General features: G+C 40.6%; 2 protein-coding genes across 4 annotated transcripts in view; one reads left to right on the top strand and one right to left on the bottom strand.

Moving 5' to 3' along the window:
* ndufab1b (NADH:ubiquinone oxidoreductase subunit AB1b) overlaps positions 1–14,847 on the top strand; it is a 144,076-nt gene that overhangs the window by 31,464 nt on the left and 97,765 nt on the right. The window lies entirely within an intron of this gene.
* The window catches only part of LOC110961068 (trinucleotide repeat containing adaptor 6A), a 71,927-nt gene that overhangs the window by 24,087 nt on the left and 32,993 nt on the right, over positions 1–14,847 (bottom strand). For all 3 annotated transcript variants that reach the window (XM_051941462.1, XM_022208532.2, XM_022208533.2), the window contains exons 3-4: positions 9,447–9,545; positions 242–576 (exon numbers count right to left, since the gene is read on the bottom strand). The gene's annotated coding sequence lies outside the window, so the exon portion shown is untranslated. The remainder of the gene's footprint in view (positions 1–241; positions 577–9,446; positions 9,546–14,847) is intronic.

The following is a 14,847-nucleotide window of genomic DNA, read 5'->3' as shown; positions in this document are numbered from 1 at the left end:
AATTTTGATCTCAGCTATTTGGGATGCAAGTACAAGCAACTCAGCAGAAGCCATGAGTGAGAACACACCCACATCTTAACATTTATTGGCATTTAAATGTAATTGTATGATTGTTTTATTGCTTTATTCAAGAATACACCATTGGCAGGCTGTGAGTTTGCGTAGGCGGGTGTCCTTGTAAGCAAGTGGGAATACAGGTCCAACTGAATGTAGTAAGCTGCTTGTTCTTTTCACAGTTTACCTTTGAGTGCCACTGGTGGCTGCAGGTCCTGGCTGGGCAGGAGGGCGTCCCCGGGTTGAGTGGAGAACAGGTGACCTCTGGTTCCCAGGTTGACACAGGGGAGGTCAATGGTCAAAGCTCAGAGAGCACAGCCTCAAGGGTCTGAGGTGAAGAGGCAGGGCTTGTCAGAGCGGGCAGCAGGCTGATCAGCCCTCCTTGGCATCGCTGAGGACTGTATGTGTGTGTTTGTGTCTGCAAGTGTGTGTAGGTGTGGATGTGAAAGTTATGTGCAGGGAGGGGGAAAGGGGGACGTGGTTTAGATTAAGGACGCTGTCTTGACTTGGTATGCTCTGGCACTGCGGAAAGACAAAAAACAAAAGCGGGAAGTGAGTTATTTCTACCTGTTGTATAAGCATCATCAATAACTGCAAAGATAATCATCAGTTTACAGACCACTTACAACACTAACCAAAAATCCACATCAATCGTTTAGCATTCCTTGAGCTTTTACAGCACCTGTCACTCACTTGAATGTCTCATAGCACACATACACTGTCACATCAATCCACAGCTCCTCACTTGAGCATGAGACACGCAAATGAAGCAACAGTGCCATTTTCTTTAGTTTACTTCTGAGGGCAATTTAAAAAATATAATTTTGTGATTCCTAAAACCACTACAATGCTTGATGAGTGTACCGACTGTGATGAGACCTTGTTGTGGTTTAATTATATACAGAAGTAGTTACTTTGACCGTAGGAGTGTCTGCCTTGATGACTGGCGGTAAATTAAGCTCCAGCAGCCAAAGCTAAAATAATCAGAGTTAATTGTAAAAACCTCTACTACAGAACAACAATGACCACAAAGTAGTTGTGGCCGCTTGTGGCAGAGAATATTCGGATCCGTTCGGGGGGGGGGGGTATTCGGGTCCAGCCCTACAACAATTCCGACAGATTACTGTTCTTATGGTCCCTACATTGCCACTCCTTTGCTGTCACAGACTTAATGATAGTTACACGCACAGTTCAGTTGTTCAGACAACGCATAACTATGGAGGCTACACATGTTAAGCTACTGTTTTGCCAGCGTTGCCTGTGGCGGCACCTCAACTGCAGCATTGCAGTTATTCACAGAAATGAACAAGGAGTCTGCTTTTACGATTCAATGCCACAGCTGTCTAATCATGGCCTCGTCCTTTTCTACTGTTCTCTTTCTCCAAAATGAGTGGGACATGTAGGTGAGTCAGCTAAGTTTGTCAGAAATGTACCATGAAGAAAGAGAGACTGACCACCCCACACACCTCAACTTCTAGAGGGGGTGGGGGTGAATGTGTACGGGTAAGACTAGATTAGGGTTATACAACAGGCTTAAAGTTGGCAGCAGTGCACTAGGACACCAAGGCGAGGAAAACCTCTTATCCTAGAGCAAAGCAAGAGAAGTAGTAAGGCGACAAAGACAACACAAGAGAGTGAAAAAAGGAGCTAAGAACAATAAAAGGAGCAAGTGGACAAAGCCACAAATCAAAAGAGGAGAGGGACACAGACATCCTTCAGTGAAAATGAACCAGCGTACCTGACAGAAGGAAGTAAAGTGTGTGTGCGTGCGTCTCCTGACCTTTTCTTAGTGCAGGTTAGTGAGTGCGTTAGCTCACTCTGCCTGCTGCAGCAGTACACAGGCCTATTTATAAATCTCCAGTTCAAATAACAACCACTCTGTTCACAAGCCAACATGATAAGAGAACAAACAAACCCATGTGTGGACAACGAGCAAGTGTGCACACGCAATGACGCATGTATGTGTTTGGAGACCATGTTGCAAATTTTAGTAATTTTAGTGTTTATTGGCAATTCTTGCACTTTTTTGAGAATGACCTTATTGCAAAATAATAAATTCCAATCTTACAGCCATTCATATCAGGAAAAAGTTTCCTCTCGACACACAAACCCAAAAACCAATGTTATGAAACCACACAACACAGAGCAGACACATTTAACAGCAGCCAAACCCCACCTTTATTAACTCACAACTCACTAGCTAAAACTGGGCAGACCGCCAGCATCTAGACATACTGCCTGCCAGAAGCTGCTTAACCACCTTCTAGAAACAAGCAAAAAACAGACAAAATAGTGATATCATCATTTAAAAACCCCACAGAAAAGTGACCCAAAGTATTCAAGATCAAGCACTAACCAAAAGACAGAATGACAGACAAGACAAACAAGAAACAGTCAAAAAACTAAGCGTCAGATACGGAATAGACCTGCTCCCTCCAGCAGCCACAGCACTAAAAGGGCAAGACCCTTCCAGCAAACTCAGCTGATTGCTTCCATGGATCTTGACTCAACCTTCCGAAATGGAAAGACCTCTTGCCAACCCGAAAGCATCTCATTCACAGCAGCTGTGCAGGGAGAACCATGCATCCTTATAAGGCAGTGTAAATCTAATTAATAAAGAAAAATGTTTAACATCTTTTGGCGTAAGCTACTAAAGATTTTGTGTAAAAATTTGGGGACAATCATTTCTGTACTCAATTTTAAGTAACAATCAAGTAAAAGAATAGCAGAATCTAATTAAAATATTCATTAGCTGCAATGCTAGTGTCTGCATAAAAGTACTTGCAAAACAATTTTCTGAAAATTTAATGAAACATCTAATGTGCTCATTTATTTAGCTAAAATGCCTTTAAATAAAAGAGAAAATGTTAACATCGTTACACCCTAAAGCGCACAAGCATGTTCACTGCTGCTGCTCAGTACATAGAGTACAGTTTGTTCCTCTTTCACCCTGCGTCCATCTGAGAACAGCGTTCATGAGGGTCCCTGGAGTTGGCAGCAACTTGACTGCTATCATCTTACAGAGAGAGGTGGGGGAAGGGGTGTATGGGGACAAGACACGAGTAGAGAAAGAAAGATGAACAAAAGAAGAAGAAAACACACGATACCAAAAGTAGGGAAGATGAAAGAAGGAAAAGAGAGGGAAGTGGAATGTGAAAAAAGAAGCAACAAAGAGGTAGAGGCCTGTCACTGAGGCTGATGGGAGAGGAATGCAGCGACAGCTTCTAACATGTATAAAAACTTCCTCAAGTCAGCAGCACATGAATCCAGCACAATGTGTACTCGGCTAAGCAAGCAGAACAAAAGTGAAACTTAGGAGTGACAAAGAGGCAAAGTAGGAAACATGCATAAGATTTGGATAGTGAAAAAGAATCAAAAGATTTAACCAATTAGACATTTTGGCCTTCTATTCTACACTTCTACTCATATAACCTAACCTGGACAGTGGCAGTAAAACAGAGCTGGAACCAAAACCAAAGGACATCTGAACAGACATATTAACTCGATTTTCTTTTGTCACAACTACAGGCAAATCTTAATAGATTTGATTATCCAGGGAACTGTGTGACTTTCCACACTGCTTAAGTAACCAATGAGCTTGCAATAAAACTGAAAAGGCAGTTACCTGTAATCAAAATAAGTAAACCAGACATTTAACTGGTTATACATTTTTAGGAGACTTCCAAGAGTCTATCATTGTCATCCCCAAAACTGCCTGCACTTTTTCCCTGACATGTGCTACACATACTTACCTATGAGGAGTAGTGTTTTAGATGACTGGTTTACGTTTAATTTGACTTGTCTAAAGCATTCGGGGTGCAGTGACTGTCAACTGAACATTGTTTGTAGCTAAAGGCACTCTTCATGTGTCCTGCTGTTGCTATGCAACTGCAAATCTATTTGAAGCATGGTGCTTTGTTGCCAAAAGCTGACATATTTTTAACATCATTTGCATCTCAGTAAAACACAACAGACCCAAAGAAATTGAAGGTTAAAAAAAAGTTGCATGAAGACTGAGTGTATAGGAGACAAAAAAGAAAAAAAAAACAGGCACAGACAATACACAATATGACATGGATTTGTGCATGAAGTTAATATACTGACAGTCAATAGAAACTTTGAGGTAGAAATGTACGCAGAATTCTACTTGTAGGGGGGTTGTAATTATTGATCGTGGATTTACTGATGATCTAGTGCCCTGGTAGTTGAGATAATGATGAGTTGTCATTTTGTCATGATTTATTGCACATGGGTTGGTCACTTTGCAAAAGTGAACCAAATACACACCAAGCAATACTCAGTGAGTATCTGCACAATTTGAGAATGGGTTTTGAAGGCCTATATAAAGGCCCAAAAAAGGCCACCATTGTTAGTCCAGTGAACAGCATCATGCCGCGTCTATCACATGAACAACGTCTCCGGGCACTGGGTACGGTGGAGGCCGGTTTGAGCTACAGTGATGTAGCCAGGCGTATGGGCTGTTCCCAACCCACAATCAGAAGCCTGGTCCAAAGCATGCACCGACGGACTGCTGCCTGCATCCAAGCAAATGGAGGCCATACTCGGTATTGACTGTTGTGACTTTGTGTTTGGCAGGTGCTGTTTTCTTTTGTGAAATTCTTTATTTTGAAATCATTCTTGAAACTTTAGATCTTTGTTTCTATATGCCAATATGCTAAACAAATGATTCATATGAAGAAAATCCAGTTTCGGGCTTCAAAATAAAAATTATGTTGAAAAATATGGTCGCAAAGTTTCTATTGACTGTCAGTGTACATCGATAAACTTTATGTGCACGAAAGCATTAGCACATTTTACTTCATTAACAATAAATGAACATTTGCAAGGTTGGGGGACTAAAAAATATAAAGTACTGTGAAAGAATTTTGCTTGTTAAGGAGGATGTTGCAAAAGATTTGTCATACATCGACATGTTTTAGTGATTCTGATAACAGTATTGATCTGTTTGTTGTGACTAATGAGATAGCTAATATTACAAAAAATGTGAAACAAACATATTTAGTTCTAGATTGAGCATCTTATTTCTTGACATAAACATGTAACACTATGAACTGATTTCTCTAATATGTATATCTTATTATGTAACAGTTAAGTCAAATCAGCTATGTGTATGAAATTTTGTTGAATTCTTGATGTTAAAGCTCAGACTGAGCAGTTCCTCTACCTGAATCACAGAGGGAGACCCAAGACAAGCTTATATTAAGCTTATATTTCGTAATTGCAGTCTGATATTTAGCACTCAAACAGTGTGAACAACAGGATGTTGCACTCTTTTTAAGGCTAAGGACCAGTAAACTAATTAATAATTACTTAAAATCCTCAAGCTGCACTGTTTAGAAAGATGCACGTCTTGAACAAACTCTTCAGTTCGTGTTAGCAGAGGCAGGTCTGGTCAGTCTCAAGTCTACCACAATTCAACAAAGTTTATGGTACATATCTCATTAGGCTCAACTGCAGCCTAATTAGCATTTGCTGGTAGCTTGTTCATAAGAATTCACTATTAGCATAACAAGCTCTGTATGTGGGTGTGAAACATGCCAGCTGTGGGAGTCGAGGGAGCAGCGTGCTGACTGTGGGCAGGAGCAGTTGAAGATGTTGCATTCCTGCAAATTTGTTAGGCTTGTTAACGAAAGTTAGAAAATCTGCTTATGCCGTCTCTCATCTCTACTTTTTTGTGGGCGTAACAAGCATTGTCACTGACGACTCAAGAAGGATGTAACCAAAAGCTGGTTTCACTCAACTCCGTCTATGACGGGCCCCACCCTCCTTCAGGCAGCGATACAAAGACAAAAGGAGTTAAAAGACAGAAATCCCATCTCAGAGCCAGTTGTATAGTGGTGGTTCTAGTACACACTGCTTTGTAAGATAGAATTACCTATCAGCAGAAATTCCATTATTAGAACAATAATTTAACAACCTGTAATAATAATTTAACTGTTTTCTTACAGATTTGCACAATAATGTACTTGATAACTCAGATAAGTAGCATTTTGTTCAGAGCAAACTATCCCAAACCCATTTTGTTGAGTTAAACTAACTTGTGTTAGGGAAGACCTTGTCATGGTATTATTCCAAACACTCCCAATTCCTTTGGGCTTGTCTAAGCAAGATGACATCAGTACCTGGAGCGCATGCCAGTGTGTCTGTCTCTTTCTCTCTCTCTCTCTCCCTCTCTCTCTCTCTCTCTAAACTATGCATTCACCCCTTTAGGGCTGGCCCGAATAGTGTTTTCTGGCCTCCGAATATTCGGGCCCTATTAAAGACGAATATCCGAATATGCGTTCCGCCCCATAACGCCCCACCCCGCGGAGGGGGGGAGCGGGAGCGGGGCTTTTGGCAGAGACGGCCCGGGGGGCCGCGGCGGCAGCTGCTTGTGGCGGAGACGGCCCGAATATTCGGATCCGTTTGTCTGGTCTCAGGTCCAAATTTTGCCTTCGTTTTGTCTTCAGTTAAACTGAAGAATTCCCAAACAGCGGAGGTCTTCAGCATCTTGTCTTGTGTTTATGCAATGAAGTGAAGCGTGACGTCAGAGTCGGCAGCAACCTGGCCATTCGGGTCGTGTTTACAAACACGAACGGAGGAACCGAGATGAGCCAAACACGACGGGATGAGCCGAAGTGGGCCGAAGGCGAAGGGAAGAGAGGAGCTCCGAATATTTTCGTCTGGGGGGAGGAAGGGGTGATCACATAGACATATGTGTATATGTTTATGTGATGACAGGATAAGCCGACATGAGCCGAAGGCGGAAGGAAGACAGTAACGCCGCATATTCTTTCCGCCCGGTAACATCCGATGGATACCAAAATTAATATCCGAACGAATATTCGGATATTCGGGTCCAGCCCTACACCCCTTATTAATCAATAGCAAGGCTTTGGGGAACCCAGGGAGAGAAAGCAAGCTTCAACTTCTCCAGTTTTGTGAGATAAACAAAGGATTGAAGAGCATGAGGAAGTGTCGAGCAAAGGTTTAACTTACAGGAAAGGATTGCAGGTGTCACTGGGCCGTACATGTCTGTATCCCTCTGAAAGCAACATGCAAGACATAAGACTGCATGTGCAGTGGGAGTATGTGCAGAAGCAGATAAGCACACTCGTCACAGTGTCCACGTCAACTTTGGGAGGGGTTCAAAGAGGCACCCACACCAAAGTCGAACCAGGGGCAATATGTGCAAAAGCACATTCTTCAGGTTTTGCTTATGACTAATTTACTGTTTGTCCTTTATTCAGTCATCCATTTGATTTTACAGCAACCTTTCCACCCACACCCCGGCTTTATCTGCACTACAAATAGTTTAAAATTTGTCAATATGAGCGTTTGTTTTTCCCTTTCAAGTTGATGTTTTGAGCTCAGCAGTGAGTGGATTTTCTTCAGTCTTCTGGGAACCAAGCATGCTTTGCTTTTTAACACTGCGCCAATTGCTATCAGATACTGCCAGATTCCTGTATCTACACTGAACTGCAGCACAGAGGGTGGTGAAACTATTTTAAGCTTACTTCTATCTATTATCTGGCCGAACAGCAACTTTGACAGATAGCGAGCCAGTGTAACCAGTGTTAAAAATGACTTACAAACTGGAGATTCCAACAGCCAGGTTTCTAAAGATTATTATTAATTTAGTCATTTTAAGCCTCTAGGCAACAGTGGCAGTGTAGAGAGACAGAAAATGGGGAAAAAGAAAATGGACATGACATGTAGGCCAGTCAGCAATCGAAACAAACTAAATTCTTAGGGAATTTGCAAAGAGATGCACTCAAACCACAGAAGAACTCATGGACATTTGTTTCCTACATTGTTACATTGTTTTTTTGACCACTGTCCCAGTTTGTTGGGCCGCAATTTCACTACTGATAAATCCGCCAGCTTGAATAGTTAATTGTTGATAAATGTTTGAGCCATAAAATGTCAAAAAACTGTGAAAGGTCATCAAATGACCTGACAGCTCAGGACGATTGCTTGTTTGTCTGACTATATACAATTATGTTTACTTTCATAACAAACAGAAAAAAAGAGTGAAAATCTTCAGACCTACAATCCAAGAATTTCAGGAATTAGTGCTTGAAAAAATGTAATAACAATTGGTGCAGGTTAATTTTCTATCATTTTACAGAGCAGCTTCTAAAAAAACCCGCATTGTAATATAAATTGACCTGAGGAGTGGGAACAAATTATCCTACAGACCATTCATAGTGAGACACTGATAAGAACAGCCACTAAAGAATTACAATGTTTGGTCTCTTGTTATTGTATGTATTGTATTGTATTGTTTGGGAAAAAGAGCTTCCATGACAACAAATGGCTGTGCCAGTTCACAGTGTGGCACTACAGGACTTTGAACTCTGAATTACGCGTCCGACTGCACTCGATCTGACAATATAGGACGAGTGTGAGATGGAACTACAGGCACGGGACTACAGTGGAGATTAGTGAAAACAAATGTGAGAGACAGAGAGCAATTGAAACACAAAGAAAGACACACTCAAGGTCAGGGATAGACGCTATCAGACTTCCTGCCTACAGTAGCCATGACAGTAGTTTCACTTGTAACAGTAGTAGGAGGCTCGTACTGACAGGACTCAGTGGAAACTAAGGGCAATTCAAATGGAAAACACTACTACGTCACATGGCAAAGTACACCAGTGCTGTCAACAGGGTAAAGCACACTGCACTATGGAGACAGAAAAACGGTAATAGAACCCAGACCGTGCAGGCAAGAGAACAAGGGTGGAAAAAAGGACGCATTTAGAATTTTAATTTGCTCGTGCTATTTAGTGTTTTTTTCTCTTTTAACTTTATATTTTCAGCCTAGCAGTGAGCAAGTTAAATCTTGTATCTTGCTACTTTTTACAAAGGTAATCCCTCTCATGTACTGCCAGTTTCATATCTCTACACAAAAACTGCAGCGCCGAGGGTAGTGAGACTATTTTAAGCTTACAGTGATCCTTTATACTACCCAGAGTACAATTCTGTTGATATGCAATATTAATCATTTCCTTGCTTACTATGCATAATTGCATTCGGTGCTTAGTGAAATGGGCCTGCTGCACATAGAGACCTGGACCTTCTTTAATGGCACATCGCTCATGGATAAATAGCTCTGTGCCAATAGAAGTTCCAACAAAAGGCAGATGCAGATAAATCACACAGACAATGAGTGCTCACAGAGAACTACTACCTTTGCAATGGCAAATCAATACAAACAGTTAGACCAAGCCCTGAGTCATGGCATCGCCTTCTGTGGAATCACTGAAAGTTCCCTTGTTCAAATAAGTAAGTGCCATTAAGTAAACAGTAAATGAAATCACCAAAATGTGCTGCCAAAGTTTTTTATTTCACACCCAGAACACAAACAGCTCCCGGACACCTCTCACCTTTTGTCCAGTCCCGTATCTTCTTATCCTCCTTCCTTGTCACACTCTCCGTCTCTCTCTCTCTTCCATCCACTGTTCTTCCCTCTGTGGGTGTGTTCCCTGTTGACAAGTGGAGATACTGTTACTTTCATTGCAACTACTATTATTTTATTTCACAATTTTTTTTGCGAGGAGTCAACTCGATTATTTCAACTCGAGAGCCGAGCCAAACTTGTGCAAGAAAATGATGAACAAGGATGCACTGAGCTGGTAGCAATCCTATTCTTACTGTATTCATTACAGTTTTGCTTTGTGCCAACATGCAAACAGAGCTATCTACACTATCGCTACAACCACATAGACATCCTTTTCTCAAGCAAACACTGACTCGTGTGAACTGTGCACATGTGGTGCTCTCATTTTGGTCATGTATTGAGGGCTAGCAACAGAAGTTTGATTTAAGCAAAACTTAACCGAGGGTCCCATAAACACCAAACTGTCATCCATATCAACCAGCTTTTTAATCACAGAAACAATTCCGGTTGCAAAAATGCAATCAATTGTTTCAGTCTTTTACATTATCTGTCGGCACATAAAATAACAGTTGGCTGTAATACAAGGAAACAATTCTATTGAGTAACGTCTAAAGCAAAAACATGCTTGAAAAAAGTATCACATTGCCAGGTTCTTAAATGTGGGGATTTGCTTTGCTCAGGTTTTATATCACTTTAAATTGGAAATCTCCTCAAAATACTAACATTGGAATGCCTGTAAACTTAAAAAACAAAACTTTGCAACTACTCTTGGTGAGGGGTGCTTTTACATGTGCCAATTAGTGTCCTGTTGGTTTGTAATCAGACAATGGATTCTCCCTCAGTAAGTGTTAAGTTTAGCTGCACTGGTCCTGGTGGGTGTGCCATTTAGCCTGCAGGAGAAAGCTGCAGGCTGCAGTCTAATCCGATAATGGGATTACTGCACAGCCCTTACCTTAGCTTTGCTGAGACAGACGCACAGAGATGCTGAAACAATTCAGACAGACATTGCAGCTGAACCATTAAATATGTAATAATTTGTCACCATTTTAATTTGGTAATTGCACAGTGCTTTTTTAAAAAATACTAACTTTTCCTATGCTCTTAATTACTGTGAAGCACACAAAGCCTTGTACTTCAGAATGCATCAACTCATTAGCATCAGATAAATTTTCAAGCTAATTTATAACCCTAAAAAATCTAAATGGCTGATTTGCAGTAACGTGCATTAATGTATATCCTTTTTTGCACAAATAAAAGCCAGGTCTTTGAGCATGTCTTGGCCTGAAAGAAAGGATCTCATCTGACTTATCGAATACGTGCCAGGCGCACATGTGAAATTGCTGATATGTAAACGATCAGAGTAGATGCCACAGCCATGATAAAAAAAGGTTGTGCTCATCTTTATTACACGCTCACAGTTTGTTTTTTAATGCTGTGTCTGAATTACAGCTGTAGACTTGGATGATAAAAGCAACGACCAGACAACAACATGTGACAAATGTGAAGAAAAAAAAATCACCACCAAAAGTCACCAAAGTCAGAACTTTTCATGCCTTAAATTAGATTGGCTTTCGGTCAACATGTTTAAATGACAGAAGAAATCAGCTGGTGGCCTTAATCTCTCACAGCCAAACTACAAGTGCACTCAGTCACATCCTTCCTTTATTTTTTGCAGCCACCTTCACACCCCATCCCCTCCCCTCTGTTCCCACACTTCCCCCACTCCTTCCTTCACTCTTTTCCAACCATCAAGGGCTTCAGCAGATGGTTCTGGGTTCAGCGACAACAACAGCAGAGCATGGTGGGGGCCCTCCTGGAGTGCTTGCATAGACACCATGGGCAGCATCTGTTTATGAATGGGCCCACAATTACCCCCCCCCCCCCCGACATCTACAGCTGACGGAGGGAGGGGGCACTGGGAGTCACCAACCCAGAAGAAAGGATAAAGAAGAAACAAGGCAGGAGGGAAAGTAAATGAGAAGGGAACAACTAAGTTCTACTGCAAGTTAGTTTTGTTTTATCCCATTGTACGGCCAGACAGTGCTAAAAATGAACAAAACAAATCAATCGATTATACCCTGCATTAAACAGCTGACCCTTATCAATTAATCCAATCTGTCAATGTAAAATGTTAGTACATTAAGATAATAAAATAAAGTTTCCCAAGTGGCAACTACTTATTGCTCGTTTACAAACTAGAAGCAGATATTTTGATCAGATTTCAAAAATTATTTTATTATAAGTTGTTGCTGATAAACTTTCTAACCCATTAATTAGCACTAACATTGGCACAAAATACGGCACCGGGGAGTTCTCTGCAATATCTACCACAGAGAAACACCTTCATATTAAATTTATTTCACTTGCTCCCTGTGCCAACACCCTGACCATGTGCTTTCTGTTTTTGTTTTTTAAAGAGTCTGGTAATGTACAACTGTAATAAATCAGGTCAGTGATATGATCATTGTGCTTAAAGGTGAATAGCTTTGTATTTTAGTACTCAGTTCATCTTAATTAAGTTTGGCACGTACAAAACTACAGAAATCAGAACTAATGAGATTATCAAACAACTAAAAAAATGGTGCATTTTGACTCGAGGACCTACATTGCAAGGATTAAATCCAATGCGGATTTTTTTTTTTAGTTAGAAAAGTAGGCTAAAGTCACTCTTCTATCATTCACAAATACATCTACTTTTTATTTTGTGCCCTTTTTACAGAAACACCACCACGCAGAACAGAGCTGACGTTTTTACTGTTGCATACAAATCGTCTGACTGCTGAAGAAGGACTGCTTTCCAAAAATATCTTATCTCTAAATATGGTCTGTGTTGTCTTTAAAGTGGATAAAACAATCAGGACAGTTGATTCCATTATTGAGCACATACTTTTTGGTTTTTCCATCCTGAGACAGAGGGAGGACTAAGAAGGATAAAGAGCAGCAGATGGAGGAAAGACAAGAAAAACAGCAGAGAAACATCACATGTTAAAATGACCCTCTGTTGTTATATTCTATTTTCCTGCAGATAGGTGTACAAGATCAGTAAAATATATATTTTTAAAAGCTTCATCAGTGTGTGTCCACTACATGTTGTTTTCCATCTGAATTACTTTGTCCTATATTAACTTAATTTGCTACATTCAGTAAAATTCAAAGATACTTTAAGTCTGGTGAGGTTCAAAAATTAAGAAAACTGTCTTTGCCGTCACCCATTTTCCCCTTTCTCTAAACCCTTCATGCCTGCTGTCACACACAGATGAAACACACACAAATAATCAAACCATATCTGGGTTTCTAAGGTGGTAGAAATCGGAGATCTGGGGCTTTACACTAAGACTGTAGTAGTCATGCTGAGAAGCAGGCAAGTACTGTTAAATTTGTTGGAGACAGTATTGATTGCATCTGTAACCTTGTGGAAGTAGCTATTTTCACAGAAACACGGCAGACACACACCCAAACATAAACTGACGGCATCTACAAGCACATACACAGATTTTTCTTTCCCTGCAGAGGAAAAGCCAGAAGGTAGTCGCGTGGCTAATTAACATGTAGAACAGCTCATCATTTGCATCCATTTGCATTAGTATGTTCTCATAGAGGCAAAAGACTGGAGGCTCCGTTCAGAAAAGTCATCACTTAATTAGTGAATGACAATGAGTTTCTCTGAATCACAAACAGCCCAACAGCGGAGGCTTTCTGAGGGGGACACTGTAAGATGTGACAGTTCCAGTCTAGCTGAATTAAATCTATTTCATGCAGTCAAAACGAGGCCAGTTCATTTCAGGTCATGGTAACTTGAGGAAAGCAATGTGATATTTCTGGATGAAAAAAGCAATTAAAATGTGCTGCTGCCAGAAGAGGGTGGGGCAGTTTGTTTTTAATTTTACCTAGCTAAACTTGAAGGCAAAGGAATTGTTTGCATTGTTTTAACTGATACATCTTTTTTGCATTTAAACATGGATAATTAAAGGTTTTTTGTTTTTAATGGATTTTTGCAATAGTCTGACATGTGGCACGAAGCAAGTTGTGACTGCATCAACAGCAGTAAAAAAAAAGCCCCATTACATGAATATTTTAGGATTGCAAAGGTTGTAATTTAGACATTTTTGTATCAATTTAAATGAGAATGAGGTTGTTCCGTTTGTAAAGTTTTGACCTGTTTCGACCAGCGCACAATGTCAGCTAGACCACAACAATTCAAACGTCAAAGACACCACTGCCGATCCCACGGCTAAACAACTTGTTTACGTAAAACTGGCTTTGTGTAGCTCACATCCTGCCTCAGCCTGCACAGGCCAAACACATTGAATGCTCCATTTTTCTGCTTTGCTTGTTCCAGTCTCATGACCATCTGCAGGTGTGGCTTTATTGCTCAGAGGGGCAATGGTCAACTACCTGATCCACAACCAGCAGAGCACCAGTATAGCAATGTTGCAACGTCTGAGGCATTTATAGCACTGCAGTATTAAATTCCAAACACGACAACCTCAACTTGGCCATTCCAGCATACAGTCAATTCCATGATCCTGCATCGATACTTCAGAAACTCTTTTCAAAAACGCTCGTTGCTTTTGAAGTGAAGGAAAAAAAAGTTATTTGGACAACAGGCCCACACAGCCAAAAGCGAAAGTGAACAGACAGCATATTGTTCTACAAAGGAAATAACACTACACCCAACTAATTACACTTTTTTTTTTTAAAGTCACTGTGTTAAGATTACAAACACATTAGGCCCACAAGCTATAAACTGTACTTGTGCACATTTCTAAAATGAGTGGTACGTCTGTGTCTAGCAACTGACTCACAGTTGGGTTTTACTCATGCATAACTAAAACGGCTTCAGAGTACGCGTGCTATAAGGATGTAATTCCCACTGGAGCCTCCAAAAGAAATCAAATTTATAATACTGCTGTTTGCCTTTTATTGAAATACCGATCAAATGCTATCTATAAACTTTGGGACATGGCTTCTTTGATAAAACTAGGAGCTGAAACTAAAACAATCACATGCAAAACTGCTGGTACATAAAAAAAATGGCACCATTTGTAAATATACTCATTACAGAACTTTGATTTCTGTAGAAAAAAACTATTCAAATTATTTTACATCTAAGGGTATTAATAGTGTTTCCTCTTACATTACTTCGGCAGCAGTCACTCCCACATACACACAGCTGGAAACTATGGCCTGGTGCTAGGAAAATGTGAAACACCATCAACTAGTTTTAGCAACCAACCCCAAACAAACCAGCATAGGAGGATATCTTAGAGAGCTATGAACACCATGAATCACAACAACTACACTGAAGAGAGCGGATAACAGAAGAGAGTACTGAACCAGCATTAAAGATGAGCGAACATGTTTCACATCTTATGTTTCAATCTGAA

The sequence above is a fragment of the Acanthochromis polyacanthus genome, chromosome 21, assembly GCF_021347895.1.
Source record: "Acanthochromis polyacanthus isolate Apoly-LR-REF ecotype Palm Island chromosome 21, KAUST_Apoly_ChrSc, whole genome shotgun sequence".
NCBI lineage: Eukaryota > Metazoa > Chordata > Actinopteri > Pomacentridae > Acanthochromis > Acanthochromis polyacanthus.
Note: the sequence above shows the minus strand (reverse complement) of the source record. Positions and strands in the feature narration are given on the sequence as shown.